The 18,400-nt window shown below is 44.3% G+C and overlaps 1 protein-coding gene across 2 annotated transcripts in view; it reads left to right on the forward strand.

The window, feature by feature from the left end:
* Nucleotides 1–18,400, forward strand: part of KCNIP4 (potassium voltage-gated channel interacting protein 4) — a 449,700-nt gene that overhangs the window by 357,469 nt on the left and 73,831 nt on the right. The window lies entirely within an intron of this gene.

The following is an 18,400-nucleotide window of genomic DNA, read 5'->3' on the forward strand; positions in this document are numbered from 1 at the left end:
AGGATTTCATCATAGATCACTGCCTGCATCCGTTTTTTGCTATGATCTGGCGAAAGTGCCTCCACTGGCGATTGTAACCACCCACTTAACTAGGGTGCAAGCCTCGTCAGTGGCCTTCCTGGCCCAAGTGCCGATTCAAGGTATCTGCAGGACCGCTATCTGATCGTCCATTCACATGTTCAAGTCTCATTTGGCACTTACCCAGCAGGTCCAAGACGATGCTAGCTTTGGTAGAGCAGTGTTGCGACCCATATGACTGTGAGCTCGGAGCCCATCTCCATGGATACTGCTTGTGAGTCACCTAGAATGGAATTGACTTGAGCAAGCGCTCGAAGAAAAGCGGTCCCCTATCTTTCATAACTGTTGTTCTTTGAGATGTGTTGCTCATATCCATTCCATTACCCACCCTCCTGCCCCTCTGTCAAAGTTGCTGGCAAGAAGGAACTGAGAGGGCGTAGGTCTGGTAGCGCCCAATATACTGACGCGTGAGAAAGCGCCATTGCTGACCCTACAGATACTGCTAAGGCAAAAATCTTTGACGACTGTGCACATAGGGGCGCACACATCTAGAATGCAATGGACATGAGCAACACATCGCAAAGAACAACTGTTACGAAAGTTAGGTATCAGGTTTGTTTGAGTAGCTTTAAAATACTTACAAAACCTAGGTACTGTCATTGATGGTGGATCCAAACAGAAATAAACCTGGCTTTAAAAGATGTGCATCATACCCTGCAGTTTTTCTGGCACTGGATACATGTGCCAGGTGCCTTAAATGTTATGGGGAAGGATGTTACCCTTCACATTGTGCTGTTTGTAGCACTTTGACTCCTCAGGCTCATAAGGAGAGACAAAATAGACTTCAGGCCCTCCTATTATAGGAGGCTCTGTCTGATAAACTTCTGGGATCAGAAGTTTCTAAGCAATACAGAGGAAGAGATAGGACACCTGTATTGGCTCTAACAGGACTACCATGTTGAAGGCTTCCACCTCAGTACTGAGCTCCAGACCCACGTCAACTGAACTTTCAGTAGTTAACTCCTGCAGTCCAGCTCCGAGACACTTAAGACCTCTTATCAAAGACAGTTCCAACTCAGGAACCTAAAGCACCAGATGACATGCTGGAACAAATTACTTTTGGTTTTAAGGAAAAGAGGCTAAATTAAAATATTTTGGGTGATTCAAGAGATCATTCAGATTATTCTGTGGAGTTGAGACCTAAGGATATAAAAACTCTAGATCATTCTAAAGTGGCAAATCCAAAGAAGTCAAATGAACCAAGTATTTCAACTTGTGCAGTTATGGTGCAGGTTCATATTGGTCTGCAACACATCTTAGATCCAACTAATGAAGGTACATCCCCTCTCATTCTTTTCTTCCTGACGAGGCTCAGATGGGAGGCTGTGCAAGATAAGTCTCCAAAGACTGTACTCCCATCAGTTAGGACTGCAACTGGTTCTCTAAAAAGACTATTTGCCATTATCCCTTCAAATTCCAGCTTTGATATTTCACCTAATGTTTCATTATCGGATCTGGAGTCAGTTCCTCATTCTGAAGGGAAACCAAATTTGGAAATGATTTCAGAAGTTCAACTTCTTCCTTTGTGGCAAGGTATTCTTTCTCAAATGGACACCTGGAGACTTCCTGTTCATCAAGCTTATGAAGCTTGGAATGGAGTAAGTGGCGAGATTGGTACATGCCACCTTGGATGCTTTGGCAGTAGTGGCCAACTCAGTTATCTTTACCACTCTTGAAAAACAGACTCTGGTTCCACATCATATGAAAACCCAAATCTACAGATCCAAGATGATCGGTTCCTAAACACTCAGAACCAACAGAGAACACTTCCCTATCGGTACAGGATGCACTTACAGAATGGTGGCATACTAAAATTACCATCAGTAACTTGGGAAGAGCCACCCACCTGATTTTTGATATCTGATGCATGATTTCAAGGAATAAAGTATCTTTGCCAATATTAGAAGAACTTTAGCTGCCAGCTAAAGCAGTATGATCCAATACATATTAATGTCAATTTCAAAGAAAAATGACAAATTATACCTGAGCCCTTACAAGGGATTTCCTGCTTTCATGTTCCTCTTCTGCCCAGTTCTCTGTGGCAGCAACAGTCCAAAGATTTAAGTCTGCTCATTTACATTCCACTCCTTATAAAAAAGAACAGAAAAAGTTGGACTCTTTAGGATGAGATTTTTTTTCTTCAGCTTTTCTGAATATGAAAGTGGCCAATTATCAAACGTGGTCAAGTTATCACTTTTCACCAAAAATCTCCCAGAGGAGCTAGTTAATGCCCTTCATAAAAGGTCAGAATGTTGCTAAGCACAAACTTAGAGCATCTTTTGATGATAGACACAGCTTCTAGATCAGTAGCTTCCCCAATACATCTGTCTGCATACATGGTTAAGATCATGTTTATCTCTAGAGTCAAAGTCTAGAATAGAGGACCTTTCTTTTGAAGGGGATGATCTATTCAGTGCTAAAACTCATGAAATTTTCAGGGGGAAAAAGAAACTGTCTACTGCTAGATCGTAGGGGCAGGTGACTTCTTTCTGAAAGGTTGTAACAGACCAAATGTTTAGATTCCATAGGAAGTCCTATCCAACTTCCTCTTCCTACTACACCAAAAAAACATAACCATGCCAGCAGCAGCAACACTCCTCCTCTCAATCTCAGCAGAGGAAGAGACCCTTCAAATCTTAGATGACTATGAAGAATTTTTCAGCTACATCTTTGTTGCCTAATGCCAGGCATCCAGTTTGATGTAGAATCATAGAAATGTGAGGCTGAAAGAAACCGAGAGGTCATCAAGTCTAGCCCCTGAGCTGAGGCAGGACAAGACCTGCCAGGTGTCTGTCCAACGTGTTCTTAAAAACCTCCAATGATTGGGATTCCACAACCTCTCTTGAAAGCCTATTCCAGAACTTAATTACCCTTATAGTTTGAAAGTTTTTTTTCCTCATATGTAACCTAAATCTCCCTTGCTGCAGATTAAGTCCATTACTACTTGTCCTACCCTCAACAGACATGGAGAATAACAGCCTTTAATATATTTGAAGATGGTTTTCAAGTCCATCCTCAGTCGTCTTTTCTCAAGACTAAACATGTCCAGTTTTTTTTAACTTTCCATCATCGGTCAAATTTTCTAAACCTTTTATTTTTTTTTCCCTCCTCTAGACTCTCTCCCATTTTTCCACATCTTTCCTAGAGTGGTGTGCCCCAAACTGGATACAGTACTTCAGCTGAGGCCTTGCTAGTGCTCAGTAGAGAGGGACAATTACCTCCTGTGTCTGATATAAACCCTCTTGTTAATACATGTCAGAATATTAGTCTTTCTTGCAACTGCATCACTGTTGACTCATATATTCAATTTGTGATATACTGTAACCCCAGATCCTTTTCAGCAATACTCCCACATAGCCAGTTATTCACTGTTTTTGTAATTGTTCATTTTATTGTTCCTTCCTAAATACTTTGCACTTGTTTTTCAGACCAATACTCCAATTTGTCAAGAACTTGTTGAATTCTAATCCTGTCTTCCAAAGTGCCTGCAACCCCTCTCAGCTTGGTGTCATCTACAAGTTTTATAGGCATACTTTCCACTCCATTATCCAAGTCATTAATGAAAATATTAACTAATACAGGACCCAGAACTGACCTCTGTGAGTCCCCACAAGATAGTCTCTCAGTTTGACAGCAAACCATTGAAAACTACTCTTTGAGAATGTTTTTCAACCACTTTATAGTGATTTCATCTAGAGTACATTTCCCTAGTTTTCTTATAAGAATTTCAAGGGAGACTGTATCAAAAGCTTTACTAAAATCAAGATTATCATGTCTACTCCTCCCCCCTGGTCCACTAGGCCAGTAACTCTCTCAAAGAAGGGAATTAGGCTGGTTTGTCATGATCTGCTCTTGACAAATCTATGCTGGCTATTCTTTATAATCCTATTATCCTCTAGCTCAGTGGGTCTCAAACTATGGGTTGGGACCCCAAAGAGGGTTGCAATCCCATTTTAATGGGGTCTCCAGGGCTGGTGTTAGATTTGCTGGGGCCCAGGGCCACAGCCGAAGCCCAAGCCCCACAGCCTGGGGTGAAAGCCCCTGGGGTGGCAGGGCTCAGGCTTCAGCTTTGCCTCCCCAACTCAAGGTGGCAGGGCTTGGGCTTCAGCTTTGGCCCCACTACCTGGGGTGGTGGGGCTCATGTGGGCTGAGGCTTCAGTCCCCCATCCTGGGGTCATGTAGTAAGTTTTGTTGTTAGAAGGGGGTTGTGGTTCAGTGAAGTTTGAGAACTCCTGCTCTAGCTGCTTACAAACTGATTTTGTTTAATAATTTTGTTTCAGTATCTTTCTGGGTATCAAAGTTAGACTGACTGACTAGTATATAATTCCCAAGGTCTTGTTCCCTTTTTAAAAGATAGGTAAAATATCTGACCTTCTCCAGTCTTCTGGAACTTCACCCATCCTCAAACATAATTGCTAATGGTTCCGAGTTTGCTTCAGCTAATTTCACAAGTACCATAAAATGAATTTCATCAGGCTTTATCCACTATCTAAATATTCATTAGCCTGTTATTTCCCTATTTGGCTTGTGTTCTTTCCCCTTGTTGCTGCTTTAAAGATACTATTAAATATCTGATCACCATTAATCTTTTTAGTGAAGACAGAAGCAAAATAGGCATCAAACACCTCAGCCTTCTTAACGTTATCGGTTGTTAGCTCTCCTTCCCCACTACATAGTGGACTTACACATTCCTTTGCCTTTCTCTCACTTCTAATGTATTTATAAAACCTTCTTCTTCTTGCCTTTTATGTCCCACGTTGGTGTAAGTCTCTTTTGGTGCCTTGTCCTTAGACCACTGATCTATTGTGATTTCAGTTATAGCTTATTAATGGTGCCCTCACGCTACAGTGATGGGCAGCATTATAAGAACCTAGATACATGTATTCAGTGTTTCCTTTTTGATCAATGACAAGGTGACCTACAGATTACATGTGTACCAGAATTTGAAACATGACCCCTTAAATGTAACCAGTGAAGCATTTGTAATTTAAAGAAAAACAATATCTCTAACGTTAGCAGAATATACATGCATAGATACAAATATTACAAATACAGTTACAGTTTAAAACAAAATGTTTGAAAATCAATTCTTCCTGAAACTATCTGCCAAGAATAGGGCTTAGGCCTCCATGTTTTCTTAACAACCGGCGTTTTTTGATGTCCCACCTGAAGTTGGGTCATTGTTTTACATCAGAAGTTTTCAAAATATTTTAAAAAGGGAATATCTTTCCTTCTTTAAAGAAAATAAAATGGAAAAAAATGGACAGAAGGACTTAAAGTAGCAGTACAGAGGTAAGAAGATGGGGTCACCAGTGATGAAAATACTCTTTTTAACAGGTATAAAGTCTTTCTCCTGTTCTGTCTCCTCTTCTCTGTGTGTGTGTGTGGGGGGGGGGGTTGTTTTGTTTTTTGAGGATTGGGGGTGGAGGTGTGTGCCTAATATTTGGAATCTGGTGTGAACTTTTTGATGTCTGGGTGGCAGTCTATACAGTGTCCTTTTTTTGTGGACAGAAAAATACCTCAACCTCCCTACAGAAGTTTTAAGGTTTAAGTTTCACATTTGTTTGTATTATCTCGAATACTTTTTTAAGGTAAAAAGTAAATCTGATCTGTGTCCATTACATTTTAGGATCAACTAATTCTTCTTTTACATCTCTAGAGTGAAATTCTCCCCAGGGTAGAGTCATTTTGATGACATAAGTGAGATTTCAGTGGTACATAGGCTTTATGTTTCTCCTCTTCACAGGGGTGACTTTCACCCTTAAAGCAATTTTCAGTTTGTATAACCACTCTGACCAGTGATTAATAGGCAATAATTTTCATTCTCCCTTTCGAGTGTGGTCTCCAAGACTATCTGTTTCTTGAGTAGAATTTATGTACTGTAGTATAAATAGAGAATGTGTCCCTTAGCATTATATTTGTCAAATGCTAAAAGCTGATCATAACAAGGGAAAATGGCATTTGACTGTTAGAGGAAAAATAAAAATGAATGATGCTAGAGAGGTTGAATTCCTCTGATGTTCTAGGCACAGGTTTTGAGGGTGAGTCTCTATCCTGCCTTCTTAAATTAGCATTTGTTACAGCTATAAAAACAGCAACAAACAAACCTTTCACAAAATGAGAGGAAAAGACAATGGTCAGGTGGGGTTCCCATGGTTGGGGAAGAGATCTTAGATCTCAGCACAGCCTAGATCTCAGCCTCAGCACAAATACCAACCCTCCCTCTTAGTGGGGTCAGGGTTAACCCCTGAAACAAGCACCACACTTAATAAAAGAACAACACTTGTATCTAGCCCAAGAAGAGCCAGGAACTGACCCAGGCCAAGATCTCTAGCAGGGGGTACACAAACTCTCTCACTCCTGGGATGGCATACAACAAAACAGCTCTTCCGCACTTCATGCCTGGCCAGGCACACGCAGACTCTGCCCCACACCTGTGCAATCCCCTCCATCCTTTGGGTCAGTCCAATTATCCGTGTGTTCTGGTCTGGTGCTGGTCTGAACTCAAAATGGCGTGTCAGTTACGTGGTCTCAGCTGTCCTGTCACTTCCAGGTTGAGAGTTTACAAGAGTCCCTTTTTGCAAGCTCCTCTCCTCCCAGCAGCTTCCCCTATCTCCTTGCTCCGGGCTCTCTTTTTTTTTTTTTGCTTTCTTTCCAAATTTCCTGGACTGGTCTTCCATCCAGTCCCCCATCTGCTCATTCGCTTCTACCTTCCCAACGGTCAGCGTTAACTCTGTATCTTTGGCTGGGTGGGACTGCCAGACAATCTGGGTGGTTCAGAGTAGCTGGGAGGGGGAGAAGAAGCTCCCTCACCAGCTCCACGTCCACCACCATGCAAACACACCTGTCCCCAGGTAGCGGGCATACCCCATGGCTTGGCCACTCTCAGCATTGCTGTATCAGTCCAATAGGGGGAACTCCCCCTTCAGCCTTTGAGAACATTGGGGTGATCCTGCCTCTTTGTTGTGTGTCCCTGCCCTCCAGGGTCAGGTTTGGGTGCCTCCTCCCTGCTCTGCTCCTTCCCCACCTCAGGGCCTGCCTTGGGTATTTCCTCCATGTGTCCCTTGATCCCCTCACTCTGCCTTTCCTCTGCCTTGGGGCCAAGACCAGTGTAGGGTGCCTCCGGTGGGGATCTCCCTTGTCTGATCCACCCCACTAGTGGGAGCCCAGTGACTCGTTCCAGCCCTGCCTCCTGGCTACCAGGACTAGAATCTCCTTCCCCACCCCACCCACACAACACACAAACATGCTGTTTTGTGGCTCAGGCTCAAAGTGGCAAGGCCTGAGTATGTTCTGGTGAACTGCCTTTTCTAGTCTATCTGCAATCTCTCTGCTCAGCAGGGGTGTCATTTAGGGAGGGCATGGGGGCAGAAGCCCCCACCCCGCCCGAGTTTCATATAGGAGGTGTGCAAGCTCCCAAGTGGAGCTCTCAGATGGAGGTCTTAATTACAGCACAGCGTTAGTGAGAAATATAAGTTCTGCAGCTGAGAGGTGCCCCGGGACAGGAAGTCAGTATTATGTTTACAAACAGAGGCAGGGTGGTTAAAATAAGAAGGGGTTTGTGATTAAATTAAGGATCTGGAAGTTTATTGTGTAAAACAGAAATCCCTCTGTGGAGGCGGGGAGGGAGGAGGGGTTGTTTTAGATAGAACACAGGAGACTCAGTGCTGTTATCCCCATTTGTACAGATGGGGTACTGAAGCACACAGACTAAAAGCCAGATTTTCAAAGGTATTTAGGCACCTTTGTAGAATTCAGTAGAATTTTCAAAAGTGCCTAGAATGTTAGGTGCTTTGTAAACCCCACTAGATGCCTAGCTGCATCTTTGGGTGCCTAAAAGGTTTTGAAACTCTGTCTTTAAGGCACTGGCCTGAGGTCATACAGAAAGCCCATGGTGGGGAGTAGAACCCAGATCTTTCAGGGCTAGCTCCTTATCCAGCAGACTAGTCTCTCAGCTGCATGCTGCAAAAAAAGAGAACTCTGATAGATGGGAACAAAAGCAAGGCAGCCAGTTCTCTGAGACTTCAGCAAACCGTCCCAGGAGGTTGGGATAGATGTCATGGTTGACACCATAAAAAGCAGCACAGAGGTCAGGAAGGATGGAGACTGAGAGGCAGATGAGAAGAGATCACTTAACTCCCAAGAGGTGGCAGGTTCTGCACCGTGCTGGGTTGTAGAGCAATGGCTGCTGTGCCATTTTATATTTTAACTGAAAACCATTTTGTTTTGTCATTTTTTTGTTCTGAGCTGGCAAAAAGAAAGGAGTCCTATGATACTTTCTTAGTATCACATGTGTTTATGCCTCAAATGCTTAGGGTTTCAGCTGTATCCAGGACAATTCCAGAACAAAGAACAGAAATTGCATCCACAGAGTCCATAAAGTCAACAATTATTGTCATGATTTGTATAACTCACTAGGCACCATCTGTGTGCTCAGCACTGTTGAGAATATGCCAGAAAACGTAGTCCCTGAGCCAATGTGTATAAAAATGTGTAGCCCTGGGTAAGATGGCTCAGATATTTAAGTATGAAGTGTATAGTTATTAAGCAATAGAAGTCTTACTGGATTAAAGACTAGAAGATTTGACCCTCCAAGTTTCTTTCAAGTGGAAGAGCTGCCCGGAGCTCCTGTGCCTGTTTGGTTTCCTTTCCTGCCTGCAGTGGCCCTGATATACTGCAGAAGTCTCAATTTTTTTTCTCAACTTTAAAATGTGGAATTTTCTTGGTGTTTGGTTTTAAATATTCTCCTGTGAGAATTGTAGTGTTGTGTTTTAAGAGCCTCCTGGAAAGTAACTAGCCTTTTAAACAGAAGTGAAAGCAGTGTTGCCAACTCTCATGATTTGTCATGAGTCTCATGATACTTATGTTCCTTAAAACCCCAGCTCGTGGAGTCAAGTGGATATCTGATGATTTTAGCCTTCATTCTTAAAGAGGAAAGATGTTTCTAGTCCTTGTGGCTGTGGAGAAAGCTTCAAAATGTGACTCAAAAAGCAGAAGGCAAATAAAAGAACACCAAATCTGTTTTTACATAATCTTGGGATTTTAAAGCCAATTGGATGATTTTTGGTGTGCCTGATCCATGATTTTTGAACATTTGGGATTGGCACTACAGTCAAAGTGACTTCAAAATGTCAGCTTCACTCCTATTTAAGGTCTGTTTCTAGTCTATTATTTGTAGTGAGGTAAAACCCTTACAGCCCCAGGCATGTGCAGTAAAAACTCATGGAGCCTTGCCCTGGTGGGATGTTTCCAAAGTTAAATGATCTATTCCAAACTTGTTGAACTGCAAAAAAGTGATAGAAAGTAATCTAGATTTTTCTACAATTGTTTCAATTTTTGTGTTCAGGAGTTAGTAACAAAGGAAGAATATACATTAAAATTTTAAACCTAACTATTGTCTCTCAAGTGAATTGACACAAGACATGAGAACATGTTAGACCCACTCAGCTCTAATAGTAATATTTATTTAATTCTCTTTTTTTATATATAGGAATTAGATACAGTGCTCCATCAGCCAATTTCTAAGTTATTACCTGGGGAAAAGAAAAAACAAAGTTTTCAGATGCTTAAGTAGCCCCTGGAATCATGGTTAAAGTTGCCCACCCCACAACCAAAATCTGAAATGGCGCCCCTGCTAAGATCTTGTACACCAGCCGTTTGGAGGTCAGAAGCCCAAGATAATGGACTGTTCAGGGCTCCAGGCTGTGTCCAGTTTGGAGTGCCTCTGCTGCTTGAGTAGGACCTGATTTTTCCCCTCCCCATGCTATTGGTTTGGCACCAGCATGTCTGTCATAGCTCCATTTGTCTGTCTCAGGCTTGGCCCATGTTAAAGGCTACAGTCTAGCCTGTCTCATGGAGACGTCGGTGATGATCATGGACCCATTCTGGGGTCCCAGTACCCTGGTTCCTTGAGATCCCCTGTCAGATGACCAGGGTCTTGTCTATTGGCAGCTGGCCATGCCTGCAGAACATCAGAAAGTAGGGGGGTGTACTTCATGGTGGTGTGCACCGTGTTCTATATAGATAGATAGATCAGCTCCAGCAGGTAGAAAGTCTTCCGTCCCTCCAGCAACATCTGTTTGGTTCGCTCACAGAGGCCATTGCCTGCTGGGTTGTAGGCTGTCCTATAGACTGCATACTACTTTGCTTCTGTGGTTGCTCTAGCCATGATCTCCCTGAGTGGTGAAGTGACCAGAATTTGGTATAATCCTCTATGGTCAGGATGTAGGATGCACTGCTCTGGTTTGGTTCCACCTTCAAGTGGTCCAGTGAGACCAACTCCAAGGGTGGTGCGTTTGTCTCTGTTGGCTGGAGCAGGACCCGTCCCCTACTTCAGGGTTGTTTCTGATGGTGCAAACCAAGCACTTGTCATACCACTTCTGCATGGCTTGGGCAATCCCCATCCAGTAAAATCTTCTGTGGACATTCATGTCAGTCTTTTGGGGCCCAAAGTAGCACAAAACATCATGGTAGGCTTGGAGGACCATCTCGCCTGCTGTCTGGGGCAGCACCATCTGGGTGATAGTTTCATTAGTCCCAGGGTCTGTGGTATTATGTACAAGTCTGCCCTCTTCCTCACATAGATAGGCCCACTGCTTCAGCAGCTGGGTTACTCTCCGGGGGAAAGCACTCCAGTCCATGGCGGAAAGCCTAGTGCCTTGCCTGGTGATTTCCAATACTCTCCAAATAAAAGACTGTGTGTCCCTGGATCTGGACCCAGATGCCTCACCCTCTTCAAACCTTCCAGGAGTTCCTCATGAGCCTCAGGGGTGACTGCAGCTGCCTGGCAGCATGCCTGGACCACTTCCATGGGGATGGCCATAAATGGTAGCATCTCTGATTCCTCACTGTCATCAGGTGCTTCTGGGTCTGTTGTTGGCAGCCTGGACAGGGCATTAGCTTGGTGTTGCTCTGGCTATACTGGAATTCCACAGAGAAGTTGTAGCTGGCCAGTCTTGATGGCCAGCATTGTTCTAGTGGTCTCAGTTTGGCAGAGCTGGTGTACTCCTGGGGTGGTTGTCCATGGACACTATGAGGGAAATGGCTGCCAGGTAGCCCTTAAACTTCTAGGTGATCGCCCAGACCAGGGCCAGGAATTCTCATCTGAAGGAGCTGTAATGCTCGTCATTCCATTCAGTCCCCAGCAGGCATACGCAATCATCCTCTTCTGCCTGTCCTGGTCCTCAGAGAGTACAGCCCTGAACCCCTGGTTACTGGCCTCTGTATACAGTTTGAAAGGGAGGGTGTGGTCTGGATAGGCCATTGTTGGTGCATTTACCAGGACAGATTTCAAGCATTCAGAGGCCCTCTGGCAACCTGCATCCTAGTTCAGAATACCCTTCTGTACAGCCCCTTCCTTGGACAGCCCTCATAACAGGGCATGTAGGAATGCAACTAGCTTGGCCAAATCTTTTATGCAACATCTACAGTATCCAACAAACTCCAGGTAGTTCTTGATGTCTTGTACTGTGGTTGGTGTCAGACGCGTCTCAACAACCTGCACCTTCTCTGGCCCGGGTAAACCACTTGCCCCTTTAGCAAGGGGCACCTGGAAGGTTTAATCTTCAGACCTTATTCAGTTGGGTGAACACCAAGTCTGGATGTTTCAGGTGTTCCTCGTATGTCTTCAGATATACAGTGATGTCGTCCAGATACAGGAGAACCATCTCAAAGTTGTCATTGGAGCATCGCAGAGGCCAAAAGACACATACATGGGTGTGATGAAGCCCTTTTTTCCCAGTTCTCCAGCCCCATTGGTATCTGCTAATACTCACTAGCGAGGTCAATGGTGGAAAATAAGGAGGGCAGTCAATGCCTCCTCCATGCAGGGGAGTGGATATGCATCCTTATGCGTAACTTGGTTGAGTTTCTGATAGTCCACAAAGAAGTGGTGTTTCCCATCTTTTCTTTTCTTTGCCAGGGCAATGGGAGCTGCCCATGGACTCTAGCTTTCTCTGACACCTGCTTCCTTCATTTAATTGACTATATCTTCCATTGGTTGGGATAAGGCAGGTGGGACTAGCCAGAACCTCTCTTTGATCGGGGCATGATTAGTGGTGATGTGATGCTGGATGGGGGTTTCACACCTGAAGTCAGCCTAGTGCTGGAAGAAGGTGACAGAATGTTTTCAAATCAGCTGGGTCAGATGCTCGCTCTGTTCTGTAGTAATCTGCACACTACAGTCTATGTCTATTTCCTGGAGCTGGCCTCTCCCAAGCCTTCACTAACACTGCTCTGCAAGGCAATGGGGGCACTCCTGGTGTCTGGTCTCCCTGTGGGGATCACCACATCTTTCCACTCAAAGTAGAGGAGCCATGCAATGATGTGATTGCAGTACAGCCATATGGGCTGATGGGTGTGGTTCAGGGCTTTCACTGGCAACACTACTCTCCTGGTAGTGACCAAGCTGCAGGCCACCACGATCAGGCTTGCACAGTGCCAGGGTATGGACAGTACAATCCTTGACCATTTTTGTCTTACACAGGATGATGGTCTTGGGGTTCGGTCCTATCCACAGACAGCCGGTGTCCTGGAACTTGTGAGTGCTGGCAAAGCACTGGTACTTGCATACTTGTCTAATGGTGGTGTGCACGCTCTATTCCCCTGAGGAAGTAACTGAGGCTTGTGAGCCCACTGTGCCTATAGAAGTTCATCATCTTAATATTGCTGAAGCAGATTCATGCCTAGAACAGGGGGCAGAACATCAGTGTTGCTTACAACGATCCCCTATTGTTAAAGGGTCCTGGAGCCCTGGACTGTATGTCAGCAAGCATGTACCCAGCATACGGGTTGCTGAGCCTGTTCCCAGCAGCTAGCTGGATCCAGTTGTTGGAAGGATTCAGTAAGTCCTGCAGCTACCAGTGCCAGAGAAATGTCCTTTTCTGGATAGTAGTCACTTGGGAACCAGTGTCCAGCAAGGCATCCATCTACACATCATGGAGGATGATGGGAACGAACGAGCACTTGATGAATCTGGATAATTTCCAGTCAAGGGTTTGGACCTATTGGTTGTCCCTTTGGGGTTTGAGGCCCCCAGGTTAAAAGCCACTGTCCCTTGGGAGCATCTCCTCAGACAAACTGTCTGTGTGCTCAACTCCTCTGTGTCTGGACAACTTGGCCAATAGGTCCCTTGGCCAGTGGGTCCCAGGTCCAGGTGGAGGGGAGAGCGCTAGTCCCAGTGTGGGAAGCTGTACCACCACTGCCTCTGTGTCTTGTGAGATGGTGATGTGGTCTTTATGCTGGTTGGGAAACTTCAGTCCATCCCCAATCAGGCCCCAAGGGTCAGGTGCAGGTAACCCAAGCCCAGCATGTGGGTGGCAGTCCAGCCCTGGCTCTCAAGTGTTTGTGACCCAACTGCATCTACAGCCTTCTCTTTAAAGTTCTCAATGCCCATATCGGGGTATTGGACCTGAAGGGAGTGCAAAGCCAGCTGAGCAACAGGATCACAGGCCCCTTCTGCCAATCATTGTGCCAGGTCCTGAACCAGGGACAGTCATCTTTTGATGGAGCAGAAGATCACTTGAAGAACATAACATAAGAATGGCCATATCGGGTCAGATCAAAGATCCATCTAGCCCAGCATCCCATCTACCAACAGTGGCCGATGCCAGGTACCCCAGAGGGAATGAACCTAACAGATAATGATCTAGTGATCTCTCTCCTGCCATCCATCTCCACCCTCTGACAAACCGGCTAGGGACACCATTCCTTGCCCATCCTGGCTAATAGCCATTAATGGACTTAACCTCCATGAATTTATCCAGTTCTCTTTTAAACCCTGTTATAGTCCTAGCCTTCACAACCTGCTCAGGCAAGGAGTTCCACAGGTTGACTGTGTGCTGAGTGAAGAAGAGCTTCCTTTTATTTGTTTTAAACCTGCTACCTATTTTCATTTGGTGGCCCCTAGTTCTTATATATGGGAACAAGTAAATAACTTTTCCTTATTCAATTTGTCCACACCACTCATGATTTTATATACCTCTATCATATCCCCCCCTTAGTCTCCTCTTTTCCAAGCTGAAAAGTCCTAGCCTCTTTAATCTCTCCTCATATGGGACCCGTTCCAACCCTCTAATCGTTTTAGTTGCCCCTTTTCTGAACCTTTTGTAACGCCAGTATGTCTTTTTTGAGATGAGGGGACCACATCTATACACAGTATTCAAGATGTGGGTGTACCATGGATTTATATAAGGGCAATAAGATATTCTCCGTCTTATTCTCTATCCCTTTTTTAATGATTCCTAACATCCCGTTTGCTTTTTTGACTGCCGCTGCACACTGCGTGGACGTAGTCTTCAGAGAACTATCCACGATGACACTAAAATCTTTCTCCTGATTATTTGTAGCTAAATTAGCCCCCATCATATTGTATTTATAGGTGGGGGTTATTTTTTCCAACATTACTTTACATTTTCCACATTAAATTTCATTTGCCATTTTGTTGCCCAATCACTTAGTTTTATGAGATCTTTTTGAAGTTCTTCACAGTCTGCTTTGGTCTTAACTATCTTGAGCAGTTTAGTATCATCTGCAAACTTTGCCACCTCACTGTTTACCCCTTTCTCCAGATAATTTATAAATAAGTTGAATAGGATTGGTCCTAGGACTGACCCTTGGGAAACACCACTGGGTACCCCTCTCCATTTTATTCCTACCCTTTGTTCCCTGTCTTTTTAACCAGTTCTCAATCCATGAAAGGATCTTCCCTCTTATCTTACAACTTAACTTACATAAGAGCCTTTGGTGAGGGACATTGTCAAAGGCTTTCTGGAAATCTAAGTACACTGTGTCCACTGGATCCCCCTTGTCCACATGTTTGACCCCCTCAAAGAACTCTAATAGATTAGTAAGACATGATCTCCCTTTACAGAAACCATGTTGACTTTTGCGCAACAATTTATGTTCTTCTATGTGTCTGACAATTTTATTCTTTTACTATTGTTTCAACTAATTTGCCTGGTACTGACGTTAGACTTACTGGTGTGTAATTGCCAGGATCACCTCTAGAGCCCTTCTTAAATATTGGCATTACATGAGCTATCTTCCAGTCATTGGGTACAGTAGCTGATTTAAAGGACAGGTTACAAACCATAATTCCACAATTTCACATTTGAGTTCTTTCAGAACTCTTGGGTGAATGCCATCTGGTCCCGGTGACTTGTTACTCTTAAGTTTCTCTATTAATTCCAAAACCTCTTCTAGTGACACTTCAGTCTGTGGCAATTCCTCAGAATTGCCACCTACAAAAGACAGGTCAGGTTTGGGAATCTCCCTAATATCCTCAATCGTGAAGACTGGAGCAAAGAATTAATTTAGTTTCTCTGTTATGACTTTATCATCTTTAAGTGCTCCTTTTGTATCTCGATTGTCCAAGGGCCCCACTGGTTGTTTAGCAGGCTTCCTGCTTCTGATGTACTTAAACATTTTATTACCTTTTGAGTTTTTGGCTAGCTGTTCTTCAAACTCCTTTTTGGCTTTTCTTAGATTTTTACATTTAATTTGGCAGCGTTTATGCTCCTTTCTATTTACCTCACTAGGATTTGACTTCCACTTTTTAAAAGATGCCTTTATCTCTCACTGCTTCTTTTACGTGGTTATTAAGCCACAGTGGCTCTTTTTTACTTTTTACTGTGTGGTGGTTTTTTTTTTTTAATTTGGGGTGTACATTTAAGTTGAGCCTCTATTATGGAGTCTTTGAAAAGTGTCCGTCCAGCTTGCAAGGATTTCACTCTAATCACTGTACCTTTTAGTTTCTGTTTAACTAACCTCCTTATTTTTGCATAGTTCCCCTTTCTGAAATTAAATGCCACAGTGTTAGGCTGTTGAGGTGTTCTTCTCACTACAGGAATGTTAAATGTTGTTATATTATGGTCACTATTTCCAAGTGGTCCTGTTTATAGTTACCTCTAGGACCAGATCCTGCGCTCCACTCAGGATTAGATCGAGAGTTGCCTCTCCCCTTATGGCTTCCTGTACCAGCTGCTCCAAGAAGCAGTCATTTAAAGTATCGAGAAATTTTGTCTCTGCATTTTGTCCTGAGGTGACATGTACCCAGTCAATATGGGGATGATTGAAATCCCCCACTATTATTGAGGTTTTTTTTATTTTGATAGCCTCTTTAATCTCCCTTAGCATTTCATTGTCGCTATCACTGTCCTGGGCAGGTGGTCAATAATAAATCCCTACTGTTATATTCTTATTAGAGCATGGAATTACTATCCATAGAGATTCTATGGAACATGTGGATTCATTTAAGATTTTTATTTCATTTGATTCTACATTTTCACATATAGTACTCCTCCCCCAGCATGACCTGTTCTGTCCTTCTGATATATTTTGTACCCCGGAATGATTGTGTCCCATTGATTATCCTCACTCCACCAGGTTTCTGTGATGCCTATTATATCAATATCCTCCTTTAACACGAGGCACTCTGGTTCACCCATCTTATTATTTAGACTTCTAGCATTTCTGTACAAGCACTTTAAAAACTAGTCACTGTTTGTCTGCCATTTTCTGATGTGTCAGATTCTTCATGCGACTGTTTCTCATCTGATCTGGCCCATACTTTGTCCTCTTTCATCCCCTCCTCCTGACTAAAACCTAGAGAATCTCTATCAATAAACTCCTCTAAGACAAGTCTCTGTGCGATCCACGTGCACCTCTGCAGCAATCGGCTTTCCCCCATCTCTTAGTTTAAAAACTGCTCTGCAACCTTTGTAATGTTAAGTGCCAGCAGTCTGGATCCACTTTAGTTTAGACAGAGCCCATCCTTCCTCTATAGGCTCCCCCTAGCACAAAAGTTCCCCAGTTGCTAATAAATCTAAACCTCTCCTCTCCACACTGAGACTCTGAAGTTCTGCCTGCCTACCTTGCCCTGTGCGTGGAACTGGTAGCATTTCTGAGAATGCCACCATAGGGGTCCTGGATTTCAGTCTTTCCTAGCAGCCTAAATTTGGCCTCCAGGATATCTCTCCTACCCTTCCCTGTGTCATTGGTGCCTACATGTACTACGACCACTGGCTCCTCCCCAGCACTACACATAAGTCTATCTAGATGCTGGAGAGTTTCCCCCAACCTTCGCACCAGGCAGGCAAGTCACCATACAGTTCTTCCGGTCATCACAAATCCAGCTAACACCTGCCTTTTCCTAATGACTGGAGTTCCCTTCCCCAGGGAGGTAACCTCAGTGCGAGAGGATACCCTAACATCATCTTAAAGGAGGATCCCAACTATGGGAGGGTTTCCCCCTGTTCCTGTTGACTGCTCTCCTTCTCTGGGTCTTTCATCCTCCTTAACAGCAGAGGGGCTGTCTGACCGGAGGTGGGACAAATCTACAGTGTCCCGGAAAGCCTCAACATACCTCTCTGCCTTCCTTAGCTCCTCCAGTTCCGCCACCCTGGCCTCCAAAGCCCGTACATGGTCTCTGAGGGCCAGAAGCTCCTTGCACCAAGTGCACACATACGCCACAGGCCAGGTAATCATACACGCTACACTGAGCACAATAAACAGGATAGCCCCCACTCTGCTACTGGGCTTCTGTCTGCATTTTCTCCTACAGTTATCTAGGTTAATGAGAGGGTTTTTGTTTAAATCAAGAAGTTTTGATTATAGTTTAGTGTAAAGGCTTTAAAGAATGGCAAGTGTACCTTGTCCCCTTCCCAACTCCCTCTTGAAACTCCTTGTTAGCAGTTCCTGTTCGCAAAGCTTTCTCATGGCTGGCTCATGGCTTTATAAATCCCTGGCCTCCTTGATAGCCCCGCCCCCGACTAAGACTCAGCCAATGAACAGATACTTCTAGATTTCAAACCTTGGTTAGAAGCTCACAGCTTTCAACAGCCGGCCGCAGCTCACAGTACTTCAGACAGACAAGCACAGCATGTAACCCCCAAATACAAACACACACTAGAGGCAGCCACTTACCCCAAGGGTCCTGTATTTGTTCCTCCTTCACCTGGAGAACTCCCTCTCAAAACTCTCTGTTAGCAGCCCCTGTTTGCCCAAAAAAAGGGGGGTGGGGGTGGTGGGCGGGCAGGCTATTGGCAAAGTCCCCGAGTCTCTCAGTAGTTTTTTGGGCTTGAGCAAAGAACTCTTGCATCTGTGGGAAAGTGGCAGGAGTCCATAAATCACAGTAGACATTTAAAAATATTTTTGGTAGTATTCTGGTCATCTGACCAGGTCTGCACCTCCACGAGGGAGGCTCCCTCCAGCTAGCCCAATAGGAATCTCACTCCTATCCTCTCTGCTCATTTGCTCATACCCTCCCAAGATCAGAGTTAATTCTGTGTGTTTGATTGACAGTCTCCCCCAGTCAATCAGGTTT

This window comes from Eretmochelys imbricata, chromosome 4 (genome assembly GCF_965152235.1).
Source record: "Eretmochelys imbricata isolate rEreImb1 chromosome 4, rEreImb1.hap1, whole genome shotgun sequence".
Taxonomy (NCBI): domain Eukaryota; kingdom Metazoa; phylum Chordata; order Testudines; family Cheloniidae; genus Eretmochelys; species Eretmochelys imbricata.